Raw genomic sequence first — 26,818 nt, forward strand, 5'->3', positions numbered from 1 at the left:
CCGGCAGGCGCGGCGGCAGGCGGCAGCGGAGGCGTCCGGCAGGCGCGGCGGCAGGCGGCAGCGGAGGCGTCCGGCAGGCGGCACGCGCGTGCAACCGCCTACGTGCAGGCGCGCCTCGGGCGCCGTGATTGGCGGACGGGTGCGGGCTGGCGTGCGGTCGGGGGACGTGGGCGGGTGGGGCCGCGACGGGTGCGGCGCGACGCGTTGACTGCGGGGACTGCCGCCGTGATCGCGGGCGGGCACGTCTGCATGCCTGCCACGTCACCAGGCGCGTGCGGTCGGCCGGTTTAATTTTTTTTCTTTCCCGGGCGGGCGGGCTGTATTCATATACGTATTGTTTCGCCTGTAGTGTTTTTTTTTGCGGGCGCTCGGGCCGGCGGGGGAAGCTTTTTCAAAATATGCCCATCCTGCCCTTTGTTATGAAGGGGTATTGGACAATCTCGGCCGTCCTTGTGTTTACAGGGGTCTACCGAAACGGAAGTGTTACTTGCAATGGGATGCATGGGATAGAGTTTGCCACCCCAACAACTATGTCGGCTATAGCACCCAGTCAAAGAAATCGATCATCGCTTACCAAGCTTGATGGATTTCTCGAAATCCATCATCGCACCCAATCAAGAGATGTTCATCAATCAAAATATGGATCGGGAAAGATGCTAGGCTTGGCTTGGCATCGTTCAACAATCAATAATACATGGATGAATGCATCAACCCATATAGAGGGCGGGGGTTGATCCTCCTTTTTGGAATCTTTTTTATATAAGGGTTAACCGGCTATGCATCCTGCGATCTAATAGCAAGTACCGTGAAGTAGACTGGTACTACAATTTAGCTTTGATTTTTTTTTTTGCGGTGGAAATTTTTCTTTGATTTGTAGCATTTGCTAGACTGATGTACTGCAATTTAGCTAAATTCTTGTGTACACCATGAGAAATTAATCACAGGTAGATTGTATTACCTGTATTCTACTAGTATCTGTATTAGTTCTTGTGTCAGATACATATTATCCCTCCGTCCCGAAATTCTTTTCGCACTGGCGTTTTTGTAATTTAGTCCTCGTCATTTTCCTGACCAAACTCGCGGTCCTCGTCGTTCTCCTTACTCTCCTCTGACGCCGGCCGATTTGCTCCCCCCCCCCCCCCCCCCTCCCTCAGCGCCGCCCCCACCGCCTTGCTCCCCAACCCACGCAGCCGCCGACCCACACCGTCGCCGCCTTGCTTCCGCCCCACTTTGTGGAGGCGACCGCCCTACGCCCGTTCTCTTTCCGCATGTGCCCGTCGTCGACCACGAATGCCGTCGACATGAGCACTGGGAAGCACGGGTGCCCCTTTTCCACTCCCAAGGTGAAGCACGGGTGCCGCTTTTCATCTAGCCGGACCACTACATGGCTGCACCAAGAAACCCGCCTAAGTCAAAGGTCTCCTTTTCCCCCTTCTCATCCCTTCGATCTCTTGCAATTTCTTCTTCATCTTCTTGGATTGGTCAACTAGAAATAGAACACAACCAAACGGTAGGTGATTTCTATCAAATCCCCATTTATTGACAATTTCTTCTTCACTGATTTCAATCTAGGGTTGCATGGTGGCGTTCGAGGCGAGGGACAAGTCATCAGGTTAGAGTGTCTCTATTCTCTAGGAGGGCCTGCACCATGTTAAACCTCAACTTGCAGACTTGTTTCCAGTTAACTGAGATTTCATCAAAGAATTTCAGTCAAAAGATGTCCTCTTGCCTGAAACTGAACTGAAGCTGTCCCGCTAAAGATGTTTTACCATACTCTAAACCTAAACTGATCCTGAACGAAAACTGATGAATGTTTAGCATTTTCTGCTGCATGATTGGCTAAAATAGTGCTGAGATGGATGGAAGAACCCTTAAGTTTGTTGTTCCTCTTTTATTAAAGAAAAAGATTGTTCCTGCACACAACGGCTAGGCAGGGTCAGGGTGTGATAAATCCCTTTGTCAATTCCACGTGTTCATCAAGTATGGATGGATGGATAGATTGTGTGAGATGATGAATACCGACGATTGCGCGTGTGTGGTGGCCGTGTTTGTGCTCGGAAAGGCGGACAGTTCAAGGACTGGCCCTTCAAGGATCAAGTGGACACTTGCCTGTTTGTGTTGCAATCATTTTAAAATAGACTATCATTTTAAACTGAATGTTCAATCATCTCTGAATGTTGAATATTTTGGTCAATGTCATGCTGCTCCATTTCTTGATTTACATTGACAGAGTAGAGTGGATCTTTGAGCATATTTTAACTGAATTTTGACAGTGGACATAGACAGTTACAAAATCTGACCATTTACAAAATCTAACTGAACTTTCCTCTAACTGAACCAGATCATATTCTCAAACTGTAGTCCATTAATTTACACAATACTCCAGTGAACCAGATATGATTCCTCTTGATACATTTTTCTTTTGCGGAAGTTGCTTTCGTAATTTGCTTTCATAAGTTGCAAACAGTACTCCAAACTGGCGGTACCAAACTGAATTATGTTCATTCACTATCATAATTTGTGGAGTACTCCAAACTAGGGTAATTCCACCAGTATTCCAAACTGAAGTACTACAAACTGGACATGTTCAGTGACTTAACAATTTGACGGTCAGCAAAGTACAATGATTGCATATGTTCAAAATTGGATGATTTGCTCTAATTCCACAATGTTAGCAATAATTGATCTAGACAAACATTCAATTTCACCATATGAAATTCAAACTTTCAGTACCTATCCCAGTAGCAGCGGGAAAGGCGGGGCTCTAGAGGAAACCAAGGTCGCCGGTCTGGCAGACAGAAGCAGACGCGGATGAAGACAACAGCAGCGGAAGACGCGGGAGCCGCCGGAATTATCCACGGCACCGGCGGCCGTAGCGGACGAAGTGTCTACGGCGGTCGTGGTCGCCTCCGTGGGCGCAGGTGGGCCGCGGCCGCCGCCTCCGTGGCAGTGCCGCAGGTGGGACGTGGCGTTGGGCCGTACGGTGGATGAGCTGGTCGCATCAGTGGGCGGCTGTGGGCGATGTGGGGTGGCGGCGGTCGAGCTGCACAAGTGGGCAGAGATGGCTGCCTCCTTGGCAGCGGCGCAGCTGGGCGTCGGCGGCGGACATCTCAGGTGGTGCGCGGTGCAGGTGGCTCGCGACGGTGGCTCGTGCCGGCGTCTCGCGTGGGAGGAAGGAAGGAGAAGGGGTTGTGTGCAACGGATTTAAACGCATAGGGTTTTTTTGCAAAAAAAATTGAACTAGCTCACGACATGAATTTCAGGACGGAGGGAGTATGCATTTGATATGGATTTAACACATGTGTAATACTTCCTATGTAAACAAATATAAGAGCGTTTAGATCACTACTTTAGTTACCTAAATGCTCTTATATTTCTTTACGGAGGGAGTAATGTTTATACCTACATACCTAATTATGGTGCGTGCAGAGTATGGTCAGTTCCCGAAAGAAAAAGGCAAGCAACCCGTGACATGAAAGAGGGCTTCCAGCATAACCTGATGTGGAAACTCTATATGAATGCCTCTGACAGTGTACCAGGATGTGGAATGATCTAGTGTAGCATATATGAAAACATATATCGGTGGTTGTGCCACATGAATATCATTCCAGCTTTATATGGTCATGTAAAGCAAAATGACAGTGAAGGATCACATCTCTAGTCATGAAAATGTAATGTAAATGATGATGGAAGTTGCATGAAAATATATCTTAGAATGACTATGAGAATGCCATGATAGGTAGAACCATGGAATCAAGTACCCCTCAGGAAGATTTATGAAAACATGTGTAGGGAGATATATGAAAACTAATATCGGTGACTGTTTGAGGAAGATATATGTGCTTGCGTGTAGACGAACATGAGGAAGTCCTCCCACGAAATTTGGATGTTTCGGCGAAGTATGCACCAAGTACCAATGTGAGAGCGAGCAATACAAGATACCGAAGAGGCTATCAATAAAGATGAAATGAAAGTGTAGAAAGCTTTCAAACTTACATTAATAAAAAAGAACTTAAGATACAACAAGTGCTTTGTGGCATTAACACGGAACCATGAAATCAAGTACCCCGAGGGGTAGTTCGATAGGAGTTAGCCACCTTGCATCCCGGCCTAAACCAAAGTCATTTGTTTACTTACAACGCCGGTTCAGCACTTTGATCTACTCTAGTTTTCACTTAAGTTCCCTAGTTTTAGTTCATTAGTTGAAAGAAAGGCTCAGCTTTAATCAACTTTAACACAGTAACCACTTCTATTGCGAGTTCATCCATCATAATGCACATATATTATTATCTAATTATCTCAAAATAATTTTCTCGAGTTTATAACTTCCAGAGATTGTTCATGCAAATTTTTGTTTATACCACCCATATATACATATCATTTCATACCAACATATTAATGTCATGCCAACTACCAAATGCAATTTCAACTCTTGAACAAATATAAGTGAAGCATGAAGATTTTTCTGATTTTCTGCCGACCACAAGTATCCAATATGATTGGTGGTTCTTGCTGCATAGTATTGTTGCTACTCCTGTTAATGGACATGTATCTGACAAAAAACCTGCAAAGTGCTTGAAACACGCCTGTTGAGTAAATGCATCCACAGTCATGCCATGTGCTCCCTACTCAATCGGCCGAACATGTATTATATTTTTCACCATTGTTTAGCTTTAAAGATTACTTTACGGAACTCACCATCCTTTTACCATATAAGCATGGATGACTAGCATAGTTGATTGTTAGTTACTTATTTTTCATACGAAAAGGAGCATCAATGGCTTTACGCATGCTTCCCGTTGCTTGGGCACTTAGAGCCTAATTGGTTTGGTGCCAATAATTGGCATGCCAATTGTTGGCAAGTCTAAAAATTTAGCGCTCAATTGGTTGGCTACCAATTGGATCTTGCCCGCCTCTCAAAAAGTTGCCAATTTTTGGCAACATTTGGTTTTGCTAAATGCTGGCTTGCCAAATGTTGGCAATGCCAAACTTTGGCAGTGAACCAATTAGCCTCTTATGTCTCTGGTATTATTCTTCCAGATAAGCTTCATCCAAGTTGCTACTCATGTCACACTGTCTATAATACAGAACACATAAGTTAAATCACACTTAAATCCATTGATTTTCTTCTTTTGGCCAGAGTCAAGACATCAAGATTTTTCCACTTCTTAATCTTCCGCAAATTTACCGAACAGCTAACGGATACTTGCACCGGTGCAAGGGAGAATCAACAATGTCCATGTATAACGATGCAAACTTTATTGGATTTCCTGGCATACATTATTTGAACACTTTAATAAATAGTCTATAATTATCTCATTTTGTTGCTACTGTTCTTCTCAACTCTGGGTGCATCTGCATTGTCACAGTTTTCCTATGCTATTGCTGATAGCTTATACACTGTTGTTTAGTTTCGTGGGAAGTAAAGGATGCCAATTGGAAAAGTTATTCGCTATTCTTTGTCTATTTCCCGTTTGCTCATAAACCATTTACTTGCAATTTATGTTTAGTTGATTGCTACATTTTGAATCAAAGGAGTAACATCCCACAATTAACTACTTCATCTCATTCAAGCCTTAGTGATGTTTACAATTGAGATACCCAGTCTGTTGATGCAGCGGAGTGGAAGGTGTAATGATGGCAGTTCCAATTAGATTGGGCGGCCTCCTTCGTCCATGAGGCAGCCAAGCGACATGGCACACTGTTGGCACATCTCTCCCATCCTCGAAATTCTTCATCAGTTGCTCATAAACCCACTAAATAGGAAGGTACTATATATCTTAGAATTCCCCGCCTCACATGATGTATATCCATGCATCATCTCTAATACCCTGTCCCAATGAGATAGCCACACCCGCATTGGGTATTGGGCAGTTTTCCAGAAACATAATTTTAACATGGCATCAGACTAGGGTTACGGTCGTACGCTTCGGCCTCGTCCCTCGTTCTGATCGCAGCCATGGCCTCTGCCCCGGCGGCTGCTGTCCTCGCCGGCGCCACCCCGACCGCTGTCGCCCAGCGCACCGCTGCCTCCCCGTATCTGGCGTTCCATCCGCTTGCCTCGATGGCTGGCGCATCCATGGCTGCGGCCATCGCTGCCGCAGCGCTGGCCACTGCCACCCAGGGCGTTGCTCCTCTGTCGCCTGCTGGTTTACATGACGCCACACAACGCTGCATGCCCCCGATACATTGATGCATGTAGTCGACGCCAACCCATCTGTTGGCGTAGCCCCAACTAGCTCTCTCTTTCTCTCACGTAGCTGGAGGTAGAAAAAAGAGGAGCACAATACACCGGAGTTTCACCCGGCTGCACACACAGCTTCGTTACTATTCTAAAAACACCAAACTCATACAACTGACACATGCATCGCACTCCAAACACGAGCACACCAGCCTGCTTTGTAGCCGGCAGAGACGCAGCGCCCACACTTCCATCACGCATGCATCCACGTCCACGTTCGGCTCTGCAATGGCCACTTGACCCGATCATGCATGCAGCTAACAACCTGATGCAAACTAACTCCTCTAGACTCGGCTAGCACACCGGTCACCGAACGCTCCGACGTCCACTGCTGCTTATATGACCTAGACTCTAGACTACAGGGTGGACACCAACGTGAGTACGGACTCGCACGCCACCGGGACACACACGCTACACACATGCACACTCGCCATGCTTCCGCTGCGTCCCGTACGTTCCACGCGCACCCGACGTACATGACGAGCATGATCATACCACACGCCGTGGCTTATTTCAACACACACCCCCTAAGCCACGGCCTAGAGGAGTCCATCGTCGTCAACGTTGGCGTCAGCCAGGAGAGCCTGCTCCGCCGCCGGTCATTTCTGCAGCTGCGGGCACTCGCGCCGGAAGTGCCCGTGCTCCCCGCATTTGTAGCCGCGTCCACGGTGTTTCCCTCCGTTGCCCGACGATGTGCTTGCCACGCTGTCGTTGTCGTGGTCGCCGAAGCCACGTCCGCCTTCCCGTCGCTCCCGAGCCACCCACTGTGTCGCCGTCATCATCAGCTGCCCGTCCGCGCACTTGCCGCCGGCCCGTGCGCGCCGCCGCGTCCTCTCCTCGAACGCCTTGAGCTGCCCGAACGCCTCCTCGAACGCCATCTCCTCCACGTTGCAGAATTGCTCGATTCCAGCCACCGCGGCGTACAAGCAGTCCGGCACGGTGTCGAGCAACTTCTTCACCATGGCGCTGTCGTCAAGCGTCGACCCGAGCATCGCGTACCTTGCCGCCATGCCGCTGACCTTCCTGGCGTACTCGTCTAGCTCATCGTCGCCTTCCATTTCGTAGGCGCTCGAACTCGTCGTGCAGCGTCCCGAGCCTCGCAACCCGCACATGATTGGCGCCGACGAAGCGAACCTTGAGGGAGTCTCATACCTCCGTCGCAGTTGGCTTCATCGCCACCTACATCAGCAAGTCCTCCGAAAGCGCGCCCAGCATCACCGCCCGCACCGTCTTGCTCTTCCTGGCGTCGACCGCCGCACCCTCCGTCGGAGCCACCGCACTCCACAGCCCCTGGGCGTCAAGGATAGCCTCCGCCTTGATCGCCCAAGCGGTGTAGTTCATCGTCGTCAGTGGCTGTAGCTGCAACGCCATCACCCCGCCACCACCACCGTGAGGGACAAGCGACATGGCCATCGGCAAGATAGCACCGAAGCTCTGATATCAAATGTTGGCGCAGCCCCAACTAGCTCTCTCTCTCAAATAGCTGGAGATAGAAGAAAGAGGAGCACAATACAGTGGAGTTTCACCCGACTGTACACACAACCCCGTTACTATTTCAAGAGCACCAAACTCATACAACTGGCACACGCATCGCACTCCAAACACGAGCACACCAGCCTGCTTTGTAGCCGGCAGAGACACATCGCCCACGCTTCCATCACACATGCATCCACGCCCACGTTCGGCTCTGCAACGACCACTTGACCCGATCATGCATGCAGCTAACAACCAGCTAACAACCTGACGCACACTAACTCCTGTAGACTCGGCTAGCACACCGGTCACTGGACGCTCCGACGTCCACTGCTACTAGCTACGTATATGACCTAGACTCTAAACACGGTGGACACCAACGTGAGTACGGACTCATGCGCCACCGGGACACACACGCTACACACATGCACACTCTCCACGCTTTCACTGCGTCCCGACGAGCCCGACCGCACCAGTGCATCCCGCACGTCCCGCGCGCACCTGACGTGTCCGACGAGCCCGACCATACCACACGCCGTGGCTTATTCCAATACATGGTATCAACACATGATACCAGATTGTTGGGTTTAGTCCCACAGCGGTTGTGGGAGGAGGCAAAACACGACTTATAAGGGCGGGGGTGTCCCCTCCTAACAGGCTAGTCTTTTGGGAGGAGAGGGTCGAAGGCCTATCATAAGTCGGTGTTGCTCTCTGGTTGGGCCTGGTTGACGCATGTGGGTCGGAAACGCTAGTGATAGCGGACCGGGATTGCGTAACAATTGGTATCAGAGTCCAGGTGCCTGGAATAAATCTCAGTGAATTCACAGGTGGTCGGTCATGGTTGGTGGGCTGGAAACGTTGGTGTTAGCGGGCCCATAATGATTGATGTGTGAGGGGGAGATTGTTGGGTTTAGTTCCACATCGGTTGTGGGAGGAGGCAGAACACAACTTATAAGGGCGGGAGTGTCCCCTGCTAACAGGCTAGTCTTTTGACGGGAGAGGGCCCAAGGCTTGTCATAAGTCGGTATTGCTCTCCGGTTGGGCCTGGTTGACGCATATGGTCGAAAACGCTAGTGATAGCAGAACAGGATTATGTAACACCATCTATGTTGCATGGTATTCCAACTCCACCACAGCCGATCTACGGCGCTGCTGCGTATAGCGCTTCTCCTGCTATCGGGCCGTGCTGGCTTCCCGCGCCATACGGCGGCCAGTCGCCGCTGGTCCACGACGCTCAGCACGCCTCGCCGGCCTACGGCACCCAGCAGCCCCCATCGGCTCACGACGTGCAACCGCTGCCGGTGGCCCACGGTGTTGTTTCCTACGGCGTCTATGTCGCGGCAGCCGATCCCTACAACACCGCCCCAGCTACTCTGTGACTGACTTCGTCTGCGTTGTTGTTGGCCTACGCTTACCCGACAGCCTCGGTGATTGCGCCTCCTTATGACGCGTCCTCTTCGTACGGGGGCGCCCTACGGCGGCCCGGCGGCGGAGTTGGTGGCTTCCTCCGTGCTACCGAGTGGTTCCTCCCATTCGGGGTTTTATGCACCGTCACCGTCTTTGGATCACGGTGTACCTGCTGCGCCGTTCTACTTTGCGCATCTCATCTGATGAAGTTGACGACGGATAACTACCTGTCGTGGCGTGCTCAGGTCTTGCCACTTCTCCGCAGTCGCTATTTGGAAGGCTTTGTTGATGGCACTCTGTCGTGCCCCCGCCATATCACCCGGGGCATCATGCATGGGTGGCCCAAGATCAGGTCATTCTTTCTGCCATCCAGTCTTCTCGTACGGAGGGGGTCTCGTCATTGGTCATCTTCGCCGCTACGTCTCAGAACGCGTGGACGGCTCTTCATACCAGTTTTGCTTCACAGTCTCAGGCGCGGGCTCACGCCATCCGCACTACGCTTGGGGAGGTGAAGCTTCATGAACTCACCGTCACTGACTACTTCAACAAGGTGACGGGTATGGCTGACACTCTTGCCTCCATTGGCAAGGCTCTTGGCCCGGAGGAGTGGACTAGGTGATGATTATGATAATTTGGTGGAGAATATCAATGGTCATGACACTCTCATCCAACCGCGTGAGTTGTACGTGCGTCTTCTCGCTACGAAACAACGCATCCAGGCTCCCCGTTCTACACCGACTTCCCTTCCGCCAACGCTGCAACGCGTGTGATGGGAAAACCCTACAAGCCACCAACTCGTGGCAAACCTCCGCTGACCGTGCTTAATTTGTGGGACACCACGAATTCCACGGGACGTCGAGTCAGTGGCTGCTGCTCTTCATGTGGTGCTCAGGTCCCCTGCCAGCTGTGTGGACTTGATGGTCACCTTGCCTCGCGTTGTCATCGTCGCTTCAAGCAGGATTTCTAGGGGATGGGGAACAATGGCAAGGGTAATGAGAAGCAGGCTAACCTGGCGAGTCATGAGCGGGGGCATAGTCCTTCCTATCCAGTTGATGCATCTTGGTACATGGATAAGGGATCTACCAATCACCTGACGAGTGAGATGGGCTAGCTCTCTACACAGGAGTCGTATCATCGACACGATCAGGTTCGCACTGCTAATGGGGAAGGTATGCACATCTCACATATTGGCCAGGCATCACATCTTACACGTTGATCCACACAATTACGTCTTCTTAATGTCCTTCGTGTTCCCTCTATTTCACATAGTTTGCTTTCAGTTCCTAAACTTACTCGTGATAATAATGTTCTTGATGAATTTCATCCTTTTAATTTTTTTGTTAAGGACCGGGACACGAGGGACGTACACCTTAGAGGTCGACTGCGTCATAATGGTCCCTATGCACTTGATGTGCCACCACTGCTTTCAGTGGCATTCATGTGTCACCATCACATTGGCATGCACGTCTTGGTCATCCTGCCACTCCCATCGTTTGCCTTGTACTTCATCATCATGAGCTTCCAGTCGTGTCCAATAAACATGTTGATGCAGTTTGTGATGCATGTCAGCAAGGCAAGAGTCATCAACTTCCTTTTTTGAGTCGAGTCATGTAGTCAATAAACCGCTTGAACTTGTGTTTTCAGATGTATGGGGCCATGCCCAAACCTCTGTTAGTGATCATAATTACTATCTCATTTTCATTGATGCTTATAGTGGATTCACTCGGCTTTATCTTCTAAAATGCAAGTCTGATGTGTTTAATGTTTTCTTGCAATTCCAAGCGCATGTTGAGCATCTGCTCAGTCATAAAATCATTCATGTGCAAACCGATTGGGGGCGGGTGAGTATCACAACCTCAATGCATTTTTTAATAAGCTTGGAATTACACATTGTGTGTCTTGTCCTCATACACATCAGCGAAACGGTGTAGCTGAGCGTAAACATCGCCATATCATTGAGACTGGTCTTGCTTTGCTTGCTCATGCCTCCGTTCCTTTCCGATTTTGGAATGATTTTCCACCGCATGCTTTCTCATTAACAGACTCCCTACATGACTCCGTCAGATAAAAACACCACTTAAGCTCTTGTTGAATGAAGTTCCTGATTATAGTGTGTGTTGGCCACATCTTCGTCCATATAACCAACGCAAGTTGGAGTTTCGGTCTAAACAACGCGTGTTTCTTGGTTATAGTTCTCTTCATAAAGGGTGCAAGTGTTTTCATGTCCCCTCTAACCGCATCTACATCTCACGTGATGTGGTGTTTGATGAGAATGTTTTTCTTTATCCGCACTTCCGGTCACCTCCACTGAAGGAAATATGCCTTAGAGGCAATAATAAAGTTGTTATTTATATTTTCTTATATCATGATAAATGTTTATTATGCATGCTAGAATTGTATTAACCGGAAACTTAGTACATGCGTGAGTACATAGACAAAAATAGAGTGCCCCTAGTATGCCTCTACTTGACTAGCTCGTTAATTAAAGATGGTTAAGTTTCCTAACCATATACATGTGTTGTCATTTGACGAACGAGATCACGTCATTAGAGAATGATGTGATGGAAAAGACCCATTCGTTAGCTTAGCATAATGATCGTTAAGTTTTATTGTTATTGCTTACTTCGTGACTTATACATATTCCTCTGACTACGAGATTATGCAACTCCCGAATACCGGAAGAACACCTTGTGTGCTATCGAACGTCACAACGTAATTGGGTGATTATAAAGATGCTCTATAGGTGTCTCCGAAGGTGTTTGTTGGGTTGGCATAGATCAAGATTAGGATTTGTCACTCCGAGTATCGGAGAGGAATCTCTGGGCCCTCTCGGTAATGCACATCACTATAAGCCTTTGCAAGCAATGTGACTAATGAGTTAGCTACGGGATGATGCATTATGGAACGAGTAAAGAGACTTGCCGGTAACAAGATTGAACTAGGTATGATGATACCGACGATCGAATCTCGGGCAAGTAACATATCGATGACAAAGGGAATAATGTATGTTGTTATTGTGGTTTGACCAATAAAGATCTTCGTAGAATATGTAGGAACCAAGATGAGCATCTAGGTTCCGCTATTGGCTGTTGGTTATTGGTTATTGGCTACTGGCACTATTAACCGGAGATGTGACATGAGTGATCCCCTATACTTTTGGGTTATCAAGACCTTTTTCTGGCGCCATTGCAGGGGAGCATAGCTATTTTTGTTGAGTCACTTGAGATTATTATCAATTTATCACTATGAAGAATCTGAAGGATACCAATACTAAGATTTTTCCCTCTAAGACGAGGGGAGGTAAGGAACTGCCATCTAGCTCTGCACTTGATTCACCTTCTATTTTGAGTAGGCTTGCAACACCACCACATGTTGTTAATCCTGATATGTCGCAAGTTATTGATGATGCTACTTCTATGAATGCTACTCATGATGATGCTAGTACCTTGCTTGATGATAATGTGCCACTAGGTAAATTTCTCAATGAACAAATTGCTAGAGTTAAAGATATTGAGAATGCTGAAACTAATGAAATCTTTGAAACTGATGAAGTACTCGAAACTGAAAAATCTTGGAACACCTATTAGACCTAGCTCTCCTAGATATGAATTGCCTAAGGTAACTGAAGGTTATGTTATGGATGGGGAGACAACTAGAGACTTTTTTGGTTGCAATGATAGAGATGATCTTAAGAAATTATTATGCAAACTGAAAGAGAAATCTTTGAATGCTAGAATGCAATATGATCCTAAGTTTACTACTTCACCTATATTTGTTGATGATAAGGGTTATGAATTCTCTGTCGACCCATAGTTAATTCCTTTGGTTGAATATGATCCTTTTCATGGTTATGAAACTGAAACTGTAGTGGCACACCTTACTAAGTTGAATGATATAGCCACCCTGTTTGCTCATGATGAGAAGATTCGCTACTATTATATTCTTAAATTATCTCCATTCTCATTAAAGGGTGATGTGAAGATATGGTATAATACTCACTCCTGGTTGTGTGCGTAGTCCCCGAGATATGATTTATTACTTCTCTGGAAAAAAAATCTGCTCATAAGAAACAAGCCACCTTACAAGAAATATTTAACTTTGTGCAAATTGAAGAAGAGAGTCTCCCACAAGCTTGGGGTGGCTTCTCCAATTGCTTAATGCTTTGCCTGGTCATCCTCTTAAGAAAAATGAAATACTTGATATCTTCTATAATGGACTAACCGATGCTTTTAGGGACTTCCTAGATAGTTGTGTTGGTTGTGTTTTTAGGTAACAAACTATTGGACAAGCAGAGAATTTGAAAAATTATGATGACTGGACTCTTCCTGGACCACCGCATAAACCCACTACAAAGAAGAGGGCCATCTTATATCTCAATCCGGAAGATATGCAAGAGGCAAAGAAATCTATGAAGGAAAAACTTATTAAGGCAGAGGATGATAAAAATTTACCACCTATTGAAGAGATTCATGGACTTGACACACCACCACCCAAGGTGGTAGAGGTAAATTCTTTGATGAAATTTGATGAAAGTGATACCCCTTATAATAAACATCCTAGCCAATGCCTTTATGAGTTTGATAACTACATTAGAAAACAAGATCACTTCAATGCCAATGATATGAAACAATTGAAATACAATTCTGATATGATTGCTCGCTTGAGTAACTTGTTATTTAGAATCTCCAATGATGTTAGAAGTGTAGGAAAACATGCCTCTATGGTTCAAACTCAACTAGAACAAGTTGCTAAATCTCAAAGAGAATTGGTCGATGAAATGAACAATAATATAAATGACTTTGCTGTTAGAGTAGCAACTAGAGGAGGTAAAATGAATCAGGAACCACTTTATCCTGAGGGACACCCTAAAAGAATTGAACAAGATTCACAAAGAATTAATAATGATGCACCTAGTCCAATAAAAAGAAAAGGAAGAAGAAAAAGATAGGACTTTGCATACGACTAGTGAACCTGGGAAAAGAAAAACCTCCTGAAGATAATAATGTTGTTTATATTCTCTGATGCTGAAACTCAATTTGGTAATGAACATTTAGATAGTGACAATGAAAAAGGTAATCATGATGTTCATGAAGACACTCAACCCGACATTGATAAGGAACTATATAATGATTTTGAAATAGAACCAGCTCTTGATCTTGACAACCCACAACCTAAAAATAAAAGATATGATAAAAGAGAATTTGTTGCTAGGAAACATGGAAAAGAAAGAGAGCCATGGGTTATAAAACCCATGCCCTTTCCGCCTAAGTCAACTAAGAAAAAGGATGATGAAGAATTTGAACTCTTTGCTGAAATTTTTAGGCCAGTCTTTCTGTGCACTCGCTCGATTAATATTTTAAAGATGGCCCCTTATGCAAAATATATGAAAGACATCATCTCTAATAAAATAAAGATACCGGAAGCTGAAATATCCACCATGCTTGCTAATCATTCTTTTAAGGATGGAGTACCAAAAACATGGAGATCCGGGAATACCAACTATACCTTGCTCTATCAAAAGAAATGATGTTAAAACTGCTTTCCGTGATTTAGGAACTGGTGTTAGTGTTATGACTTTCTCCTTATATAAAATACTTGATTTGAATAAACACACCTACTGAAATATCTTTGCAAATGGCTGACAAATCAACTGCCATAACTATCGGTATTTGTGAGAATGTGCCAGTTGTTGTGGCAAATGTTACTATCTTAACTGACTTTGTTATACTTGAGATGCCCGAGGACGAGAACATGTCGATTATCCTTGGTACACCCTTCTTGGATACTGCAGGGCTATTATTGATTATAATAAAAGCAATGTTTTCATATTAATGGTAATGAGCATACGGTGCACTTTCCAAAAAAATTCCAAGTGAATGGTATTAATGTTATTGAAAAATCTCTCACACTCACTATTGGAAGTTTTCAACTACCTCTACCTACTGCCAAAAAGAAATATGAAATGCTTATTGTTGGTCACAAGCATATCCCCGTTGAGGTAACTTAGTGTTTTACGAAAGTTCTTCGGTTTCATTCTAATCGACGGTGTCTACTAATAAGACTTGATCAACTTTATTAATTGATCATTTTTGAGAGGTATGAAGTTGATGAATTTAGTAAGCACAACTTTCTGTTTCCAACTTTTGTTTTCTGTTTTTCTTAATTAAATAAAATAGAATGTCATGCCTTGTCTGTTTTCTGAATTTTCCGTACAATAAAAAAACCGACCCAAAAATAAAAGTTCTCATAATGCCCTGAAAATTTAATACAATTTTTTCTGAATATTTCAGAATTTTTGGTGCAAATAACATAAGAGGGGGTGCACCAGGTGGGCACAACCCACCTGGGTGCGCCAGCAGCCCCAAGCACGCCCTGGTGGGTTGTGGTCCCCACGTGGGCCCCTAACTTATTTCTTTAGCCCATGTCATCACCTACCTTCAGAAAAAAATCGCCATTGCTCCCTCTCATGTTCTTGCTCTCAAACGCGCAGATTTTGATCTCTTTGCTCGAAGCTCCGTTTCCAAAACTATTTTGGTGGATTGTTACTTGGTATGTGACTCCTCCATTGGTCCAATTAGCTTTTTCTTTAGTGGCTTATATTTTGAAAAAATAGCCACTCTTGGTGCTGCTGTAGATGTGCTTGCATGTTTAATTCTTAGAGTTCTAAGTAGTTTGAATGCTCAATATAACCTCTATGCTTCCCTATGAGTAGTTGCTATTAATCTTGTGAAGTTTTGTTCACAAAAATTTTATAGACTAAAATTTTCAGAATTTTATTCATAGGAATAAGATGAGTTTCTTTAGGAAGCTTTCTTTCAAAAAAAGCTCCAAGGGAGTCATTGGAGAATCAACAGACAGTGACCTCCATATTCGGAGAATGGCAGAGAATATCCGGTACAACTAAAATAATCTCATCGAAAAGGCACACCCGGCCGGCGGGTCTCACATGATGAGACTTCTGACAACTAAAAGCATCTATGGCCATGATCCTCAAGCGGACGATATACATCCGAGCAGACGTCCCAGTCAGTGACCAGTCATAAGGGCGGTATCCCTTGGCAAGGCCGACGAAAATGCACATCAGCATGGGCCCGCCTGACGTGATGCTGAACACGCTGGTCACTAGGGTCCTTACCTGGTGCGGTCTTCTGCGACACGAGCAAGGCCTCTGAGTGGCCGGAGACGACGACCAGGGCAACCTTAAGGAGGGGTCGCCACCAACGACCGTGCCACCGCCTGGAGACGCAACACGAACATCCACCACCATGTGCACGGTGTTAGACTAGGTATATCGTAGATATACGTGTTGTAACACAATACATGTACCTGTACGTTCTCTCCTATATATACATGACAGCTGTACCCGCTTAGGGTATCGAGCATTGTTCCAAACCCTAGTTTGTCTAACATGGTATCAGACGACGCGTTCGATCCGCGCCGTGCTTCCGCCTCCTCTGCCGCCGCTGCATCGACCTCCGCCGCCGCGCCGCCTCTATCAAACCTGGTGACGGACTCGCCGTTCATGGCGTCTACGCCGCTCGCCTGGGCCCGTCCGGCTGCGGCGGGATCGCGCCCGCCAGCGCCCGCGATCCATCCTTCCAGCGCCCGTGATGCGTCGTACTCCCGTGATGCCTACGATCCTGCGGGGCATGCCCAGGTGCACTACGGCTCTGCCCATGATGCATCCCAGCCGCATCGGGATCCATCGCTGGTGTCCCAGCCGCGTGGCTCGCTGGCGTCCCAGCTACCCCGCGATGCTGCGCCGTACGTCGCGCCGTTGCAGTATGGCGTCCCGGCGCAGTTGCCCTACGGTGGGATCCAGTCGCATGCTGCGCCGCCGGCTTCAGGTTCGCAGGTGCCCTATGGCGGCGCATATCCAGCGCCATATGTCACGCCGTCGCCGTCACCGTATGTCCCGCAGGCGCCGTATGCTTCGTCCTCCGCGGTGCCCTACGAGGCGCCGTATGGCGCTCCCTATGCTGTCCCTGTGCCGCATGTCGCATCGCTGCAGCCCTACGGCGTGCCTCCGACGGCGCCCTACGGTCATCACCAACACTACCGTGCGCCTCCGTCGGCAGATGCGCTGACTCCGTACAGTGCTCCTCCGACGTACGAATCGCAGCTCCCCGCACCGGTGGCTGAACCAGGACCGTTCCACTTTGCTCATCTGGTGACGGTGACACTAGTAGAAAACAGGGCTATGGTCCAGGCCGGCTCAGCCCATTAGTCCCGGTTCAGTCTAGAACCGGGACTAATGTGAGCATTGGTCCCGGTTCGTGCGGCTAAGGCATTAGTCTCGGTTTATTTAGACCTTTTGGTCCCGGTTGGTGGGATGAACCGGGACCAATGGGCCTCGCTCCTGGGCCACAACCATTGGTCCTGGTTCGTGCCACAAACCGGGACTAAAGATTAGACCTTTAGTCCCGGTTTGAGGCATGAACCGGGACTAATGGGGATGAGACCTTTAGTCCCGGTTCGTGCCATGAACCGGTACTAAAGGTCCCATTTTCAAACTATAACCCCCCCTCCCCCCCCCCCCCCCCCGGTGGATCGCCTTTTCAGTTTTAAAAAAAATAAAAGAAAATGATGGAAATGTCAAAAAAATAAAAGAAAATAAGTTTCCATGTGATATGTGGTCTAGTTGTTGGGAAAATTTGCAAATGTGAATTTTGACTTTATTTGCAAAATCTCTCTGGAATTTGTAAAATGGGCATAACTTTTGCATACGAACTCGGATTAAAAAGCTTTTTATATGAAAAATCATCTACTCGAAAAGTTACATCCGATGGAGACGGCCTACGGCCTGTTTGCAAATTTCTAGAATCCTCAAATTCCAAAAGGAAAAAAAGTTATGCTCAAATTTCAGTTTTTTTAAATTTTCAGTAAATCTGGTCAACCTATGGTCAAACTACTTATTCAAGAAGTATTAGTGTTACTAAATAATTATTCAAGAATATTAGTGTTATTAAATAATTATTTCACCTTTTTTGAATTTTGGTCAAATCTGGTCAAACTATGGTCAAACTGTGGTCAAACTATGGTCAAACTACTTATTCAAGAAATATTAGTGTTACTAAAAAATTATTGTTTTTTAGAACAATAGTTTTAAACTCAAACAGTGAAATATGTGACTTCATGCTCAAGCTAAATTCCTGAGGGTTAATAGGATTGACATCTTACTATTGTCAGGAAAACAACAAGTGCAGACTTGGAAACGAGGGAGAATAGAACCCGGAAGTTAAGCGTGCTCAGGCTGGAGTAGTGAGAGGATGGGTGACCGTTCGGGAAGTGAGATGATTTGGAATGATGAGGGGTGATTAGAGATTAAATTGAGCAGTGATGAGGGGTGATTAGAGATTAGAGGTTAAAATAATTCAGAAATTTGGGCTGCTGGTGGCTCCGTCATGGTGTCCAACCCTGCTCATCGTCGGTGGATCGCTCAGGATCAAGCTATTCTGGGTGCCATTCAGTCGTCCCTCACTCCCTCCGTTGCCGGCATGGTGGTCTTTGCTGCGACATCGAGGGATGCATGGGCCACGCTCGACTCCAGCTTCTCCTCGCAGTCGATGGCACGTTCTTCTGCCATTCGTAACCAGCTGGGTGAGATCAAGAAAAATGATCTCTCCGTCACGGCCTTCTTCAACAAGGTCAAAAGTTTGGCTGATACACTGTCATCTATTGGGAAGCCTCTCCGTGATGAGGAGTTTACTTCTTTCATTCTCAATGGGCTTGATGAGGATTATAACTCTCTTGTTGAAAACATCAATGGGCGCGACACGCCGATGCCGCCTCGTGACCTCTACGCGCGCCTCCTCAACACGGAACAGAGGCTCGCTGCTCGCCACTCTGTCGGAGTCTACATGGAGGGCCCTTCTGCGAACGCTGCTCACCGCGGGGGTGCCCGTGGTGCCAAGCAGAAACCGTCGTCGTCCACGGGCAACCAGCCCCGTCCGCCCATTCCAGCTCCTCCACTGGCTGGCCGCAAACGCCTCCACTGCGAGGCATGTGGTGGTGGCGTTGAGTGTCAGCTCTGCGGCATTGAGGGGCACTTGGCGTCTCGATGCCATCGTCGCTTCAAACGTGATTTCCTTGGCATTGGGAACAATGGGAAGGGTAACGAGAAGCAGGCCGCTCTCGCTACGCAAGAGTCTGGGTTCACTCCTTCGTATTCTGTGGACCCTGCCTGGTACATGGACACAGGCGCCACGGACCATTTGACGAGCCAGCTTGACAAGCCGACCACTTGCCAGCCCTACACCGGTCATGATCAGGTCCGCACTGCCAATGGATCAGGTATGCCCATCTCACATGTTGGTCAGGCATCTCTTCTTTCGCGTACCACTAAAACCTTGCGTCTTCTTGATGTCCTTCGTGTTCCTTCAGTCACACGTAGTTTACTCTCAGTCCCTAAATTAACTCTTGACAACAATGTGTTTGTTGAGTTTCACCCTTTCTATTTTTTTGTTAAGGACCGGGACACGAGGGATGTTCTACTTAGTGGTCGAGCTCGCGACGGCTTATATGCGCTTGATGCGCCATGAGTATCTCAAGTTTTCAGTGGGGTTCGGGTGTCGTCTTCACAGTGGCATTCTCGCCTTGGTCATCCGGCCACTCCCATTGTGCGCCATGTCCTTCATCGTCATCATCTTCCTGTTGAGTCAAGTAATAAGGAGTTTCTAGTGTGTGATGCGTGTCAACGAGGCAAAAGTCATCAGTTGCCTTTTTCTGTATCGAGTCGTGTTGTCAAGGCTCCTCTCGAACTTGTGTTTTCGGATGTATGGGGCTATGCCTAAACTTCTGTCGGTGGTCACAACTATTATGTCAGTATCATCGATGCTTTCAGTCGCTTTACTTGGATTTATCTTATTAAGCGCAAATCTGATGTATTTCATGTCTTTATGCAATTTCAAGCACATGTTGAGCGGTTGCTTAAGCACAAAGTTATTCATGTTCAGTTTGATATATCGTAATCTTAACACCTTCTTTCAGAAGCTTGGCATCTCACACCATGTGTCTTGTCCTCATACACATCAGCAGAATGGTGCAGCTGAGTGCAAGCACCGTCACATAGTTGAAACTGGTCTAACACTTCTAGCACATGCCTCTGTCCCGTTTCGGTTCTGGAGCGATGCTTTTGTTACTGCTTGTTTCTTGATAAACAGGATTCCCACATGACTTCTTCACATGAAGTCTCCTCTAGAAGTGTTGTTTCATGAAAATCTAGATTACTCCTTCCTCAAGGTGTTCGGTTGTGCATGTTGGCCGCATCTCCGTCCGTACAATAAGCACAAACTCGAGTTTCGCTCTAAGAAGTGTGTGTTTCTCGGGTATAGTCCTCTTCACAAAGGTTACAAGTGTCTTCACATTCCGACAAATCGTGTTTACATTTCCCGTGATGTTGTGTTCGATGAGGCTGTTTTCCCCTTCTCCACGCTCTCACCATCCACTGATACTACCGCTACCGAGCTGCACTCCTTTCCAGTTTTGCCTGATCAATTTGTAGATGTTGCATATTCTCCTTTGTTGTTGCCTAACCATGGTGCAGGAACTGGACAGGGCGCTCGCCTTGAACTTCTTCACGATGACATGGTTGCCGCTGCACCAACTGCAACCGTTACGCCGGTTGGATCGCCCGACGGGGTGCTCAACGTCGACAGCACGTGCGTGCCCCATGCACATGGATCGGGTGGGGCGGCAGCCTCACCTAGCCCGGCTGCCCGTACGTGCATGCCCCATGCACATGCATCGGGTGAGCCGGCTGCCCGTACGTGTGCGCCCCATGCACGTACATTGGATGAGGCTACGTGCATGCCCCATGCACATGCACATGCATTGGGTGAGGCTGCAGCCACGCCTCGCCCAGCTGCTCGCCCGTGCATGTCCCATGCACATGGAATGGGTGCTGCGGCAGCCTCGCCTAGTCCGGCTGCTACTGCAGTACTGTCGCCCGGCCCGTCTTCGCCGGCCACTCCAGGCCCAGCTACGCCTGTGGACTCGAGTCCATGGACTCCCCCGCTGGTGTGTCTTCCGGGCCGCTTCTCGACGTTGGCTCTTCTGTTGCGACGGCTTCTCTGACACCTCCGCCGCCTGTCACACTTCGCCCTCATACACGTAGCAAGAATGGCATCTCCAAGCCTTTCCAGCGCACGGATGGTACCATTGCATGGCTTGCGGCCTGTGTTGCTCGTGCTGAGGCTGATCCTACGGCGGAACCGCGCCATTTTCAGGCAGCGCTTGGCATTCCACACTGGCGCGCTGCTATAGAACAGGAGATCCATGCTCTTCGGAAGAATAATACCTGGCGCCTGGTTCCACCTCCCTCTGGTGTCAATATTATTGACTCTAAATGGGTGTTCAAGGTGAAGAAACATGCCGACGGATCTATTGAGAGGTACAAGGCAAGATTGGTTGCCAAGGGGTTTAAACAAAGGTATGACCTTGATTATGAAGATACGTTTAGTCCTGTTATCAAACCCACGACTATTCGTGTTCTTCTTTCGCTGGCTGTTACTCGAGGATGGTCGCTTCGTCAGCTCAATGTCCAGAATGCCTTTCTTCATGGAGTTCTGGAAGAAGAGGTATATATGCGCCAGCCACCAGGTTTTGTTGACCCTGCTCAGCCACATCATCTGTGTCGCCTCGACAAGGCTCTCTATGGTTTGAAGCAGGCTCCTCGTGCGTGGCATGCACGGTCTTGGCGCTGCTCTTCGTGCACATGGGTTTATACCGTCTACAGCAGACACGTCTCTGTTCATTCTTCAGCGACCTGAGGTGACTATGTACATTCTGGTCTATGTTGATGACATCATACTTGTCAGTTCGTCCATCACTGCTGCAGATCGGCTTGTGTTTTCTCTAGGGGCTGTTTTTGCTGTTAAGGATCTTGGGAGACTGCACTATTTTTTGGGCCTGGAGGTTCTTCATTCTGACAGTGGCTTGACTCTCACTCAGCAGAAGTACTCTCAGGATCTGTTATGACGTGCAGGTATGATGCAGTGTAAAACTGCTACGACTCCTATGTCCTCCATAGACAAATTGTCAGCTTTTGATGGGGACTTGCTCTCCTCTGAGGATGCCACTGAGTACCGCAGCATCGTTGGTGGACTGCAATACTTGCTCGTCACCCGACCGGATATATCATTTGCAGTTAACCGTGTGTGTCAGTACCTTCATGCACCGCGTGATCCTCATTGGACGGCGGTTAAGCGCATTCTGCGCTATGTTCGACACATTGTTTCATATGGTCAACATCTGCAGCCTGCAGCTTCTGGTTTGATCTCAGCCTTCTCTGATGCTGATTGGGCTGGTAGTCCCGATGATAGGCGATCCACAGGGGGACATGCTGTGTTCCTTGGTCCTAAATTGATCGCCTGGCAAGCTCGCAAGCAAGCTACCGTGTCTCGGAGTAGCACTGAAGCTGAGTACAAAGCAATTGCTAATGCCACAGCTGAGATCATATGGGTGCAGTCATTGCTTCGAGAGTTGAAGGTCTCTCAAGCCCAGTCGACTGTTCTTTGGTGTGATAACATCGGTGCTACATATCTTTCATCCAATCCGGTATTTCATGCCCGAACGAAACACATCGAAGTTGACTATCATTTTGTGAGAGAACGTGTTGCACAGAAGCTACTTCAGATCAAGTTTGTTTCTTCTAAGGATCAGCTTGCTGACATTTTTACTAAACCCTTGCCCTTACCTTCTTTTGAAGGATGTTGACGCAATCTTAACCTCCTGAGTGTTTCAGGACATAGTTAAGATTGAGGGAGGGTGTTAGACTAGGTATATCGTAGATATACGTGTTATAACACAATACATGTACCTGTACGTTCTCTCCTATATATACATGACAGCCGTACCCGCTTAAGATATCGAGCATTGTTTCAAACCCTGGTTTGTCTAACACACGGCCACCTCAATCCCCAGGGCTCCCATTACTCACTCTGTCGTGGGATAATGAAGGTGACCATGTAGCAGTTCGGCGTCCTCGACCATGTCACCGCGGACTTCGATAACCACGACGGTGATACCACCTGGCGAACCATCAACTTTTGTCTCCTTCCTATTTGGCCAGCTAACTGCAGCCCTCACTCGGCCTTGGGCTAGGACACTCAATCAACGAAAAGAAAGAAGCCCGAATCATGACGACGAGACGACACTACTTCATGCATGGCGCTCCCTGGTCAAGAGACATGGAGCAAATCAATCGATGCATCAGGGTGGACACGGTCCGAGCCGACGTTTGGACCGGATGCCAGCGGTCCGGACTGGACCGGACCGAGCAATGTCTCGGGCCTGTTTGCAGGGACCGGACCGGCAATGGCGGGCCACGAGCCGGACCGAGAGGACCGTCAGGACCGGCCAAGACATAGGCAGAGCGCGCTCTGGAGCTCCGGTGAGAGCTGTTCATCGGGGACGCAATGCTAGAGGAAGTGCAGCTCGTTGAAAAGATGTCTGGGAGCTTCAGAAGAACTAGAGGGAGCTACATGACGAAGAAGAACACCGGAGGGAGCTCATCGGCGATGAAACTGGCACGACGGCCGGTGAACGGAGACAAAAGGGACGACGGCTGATGCGGCGATGTAGGACCTCCCAGGTCGATTTCGTTGGCGAGGACGACGGTTCCGAGTGTACCGCATCTAATGGACATAGTTTCTGAAGCCATGTAGTCCAGTGGCCGTGCGGATGATGGCCCCGTGGCGGCGGACGTAGACGACGGCGGTTTCTTGCGCCCCCGCCACGCCTGAGCCACCACGCACTTGCCACGCCCCCGCCACGCCCCAGCCATGCCGCCGACTGCCACCTTCGGTCCACTCGGTCGGCTCGGTCAAAAACCGGACCGGACCAAGATTTTCTGGGGCCTGTTTGCAGGGACCGGACCGGCCATTTAAACTAGCGGGCCAGGACCGAGCCGGCCCGAGCCGAGCGGGCCATGAGCCGGACCGCCGGGCCGGACCGTGTCTTCCACACTGATCGATGCATGGCGCTTTCGAGTGAGAGTGAGACTCGGTTCAATTGGGTTGGCCGGTTTTAGCTGGTTCGTACCACCCAGGATCGCCGTACGCGGCCAGCATCATCTGGTTAAACGGATGGGCCAACAAATCTTATTTTTCGTTGACTCGTTGTATAACTCCCAAATAAAGAAAAAGGTAGAAGCTTTAACCAGCCGGTGAAATTAATACCACATCGCTTGCAGAGGGACCTGCGGCGGTTTTGAAATGTATACCATCTTGTTAGGGCATCTATTCAGTCATCATCATGAAATGAAAAGAAGGAACATGGTTTTGGAAAAACAAAAAACATCAAAAATAAAACTACATAACCGTAGAAAACTTAGTTGTACTACGGCCAACTTAAACACATGAAAATCACTTTTTTATTTCTCCTTCAAGCATACATTGATTTGTAATCCTAATTTCTATGATGACCATGTCGCTATTATCCAACAATAGAAAACGCAGCACACACTTGGCACATGTGTCTATCTATTCTCTCCATCGATCCGTGCATGTGGCGATATTAGAGCATCTACATCCGGGCACCCTAAGCCTTCCTCAAACGCCAGGGCAAGCCGCCCTATCAATGACCGGTTAACCGGTTACAAAATTTCGATTCAGACGGATGCCTCAAACGGGCCTCGGATGTCCGGGCTAACCGGCACCACTCATATCCAGCCCAAATACATAAAAAATTCAAGAAAATACATCTGATGTTTACTGGACTGGTAGTCATAGTACAGTTGCAATTGCTGCCAGGACGAAGGAAGTACATACTAGTAGTACTACGTCGGAATCATTAGACGGCCTCCCTCTCGATCCATCTAGTCCAAGGAAAGGAGCAAACGAGGTAGCCTCCCTCCATGTCATTGATCCATGCCAATTTAGATGAAATTGGAGAGCTAGCTAGGGATTTTATCCTGTTTGATATTCATCATGTAATCACGTTAGCAAACATTCCGGCTCATCTTTGTGCTAAACGTGTTTGCACTTTGAATGTGACCAAATGCTGGCTTGAAAATACTCCAAGCATTCTAGTGACCAGCCTGTTGGCTGATTGTCCTAGAAGTGCTAGTTCAGACTTAATTTTTCATCTGCTTCCAAATATCTATTTAAAGAGTTCATGGTTCATGTAATTAAACACATCGATTGATGCATATATCTTGCCAAGCTATTTAAATAGCCACTCCTAATTGTTTTGCTGTCCTTATTTACAAGTTTGTTGTACCTTTGATGCCTTCTACAATCTGGTTGCCAATTGAAAGGAAGTATTGCTGGCCTTAATTTGTCCATCAAGGCAAAAAAAATAAAGCTCTCTAAATTGGCCGTAAAAAAAGGAAAGGAGCAAATGACGTCGCCTCCCTCCACGTCATCGATCCATGCCAACTCACGTGGTTGGCTGGTTAGGCAGAATGGACCAACATATTTTGACTTAGGGCATGTATAATTATGACATATGGATATATATGCCTTATGACAAAATGTAATTTGAGGCATCTACATTAATTTTTTCTCTCCAATGCAAGTTATCACTAGTGGGCCTCATTAAGAAATAGAAAATAAAAATTCTAGTACACATGCATCTCTACTTTTACTCAACCTTTTCAGCTTTTGTCACCGGACCACACTTTTTCTCTTCAAGCACCCGCCTCCTGAAGAGGATCCCACTTCCCTATCTGAACCTACTTTACGTCATATCCGATCCTACATGACATGCGAGGCATTACCTTGAGGCTATGCATTGTACATGCCGTTAGTACACTCGTCGATCACCTCATTAATTCTCCACTCACTACATCACATAGTATTTAATAAATAGATGGAGGTGATGCAGTAGATCTCTCGTGAGAGCATGGTTAATAGTATAGCCAACTTCTGGCTATATGATCTTGCCACGTCATCTATAGTCAGTCTTATAGCTGGCAAGTACAATAGATGCATATAAATTTGTACTAGTTTGTTGGTACATGTCCCACCTTCCTCTCTCACAGAGTGTTTAGGACCACGTACTACAGACGGCTGTTAGCGAGTAGCCCGCTTCTCTTCTCTCTCTGCCAACTAATCAAAAATATAATATTTAAAGTCTTATAGCCCACTTATGTCATCCTATTGTACCTGCTCTAAAAACCAAAATGCATGGACCAAGCTATATGCTATAGCTAGGAGGAGGGTCTCTGGCGGTCCCCGCCACCACCCACTCTGTTGACAGACGAGGAGGAGAAGGAGCTCATGAAGCGGGTGATGGACGACTCAGTCCACACCCACGACGAGCGCCAACGGCAGGGCCTCGGGGAGATGATGGCTCTGTCAGCGGCCGGCGACGTCGCCACCCCAGAGCTAGACGCCTACGTCAGGAAGGAGGCCATGGAGGACGTCTGTTCTGAGGCGCCGATGGAGGAGGAGCCAGCGGGATGAAACCCGACCTTGGTCAGGCAGTCCTTGTCGTGCACGCCTGAGTCCGGGTGGGTGGATGCCGATCCATGATCGCCGTCCCCGCCATGGGAAGAGGTTGTGCAGGCGCCACCGCATTCGCCACAGCAGGAGCCTCCGGCCTGGCAAGGACAACCAGCCCACCTTTGGCAGCCATCGCTATATGTCGACCTCACCGAGGAAGATGACCAGTACGACGACGGCAACTAAAGATGTCGATGGGCCTTATATAGTTTTATTATGTCATTTAATTTTTTGTTCAGTTAAGAAATGT

General features: G+C 47.8%; 1 pseudogene; it reads right to left on the reverse strand.

Moving 5' to 3' along the window:
- Positions 1-6,840: 6,840 nt before the first annotated feature.
- On the reverse strand, positions 6,841-7,648 carry LOC147963031 (uncharacterized; annotated as a pseudogene).
- Between the last annotated feature and the right edge of the window lie 19,170 nt (positions 7,649-26,818).

The sequence above is a fragment of the Triticum urartu genome, chromosome 6A, assembly GCF_056163025.1.
Source record: "Triticum urartu cultivar PI428250 chromosome 6A, HENAU_Tu73, whole genome shotgun sequence".
Taxonomy (NCBI): domain Eukaryota; kingdom Viridiplantae; phylum Streptophyta; class Magnoliopsida; order Poales; family Poaceae; genus Triticum; species Triticum urartu.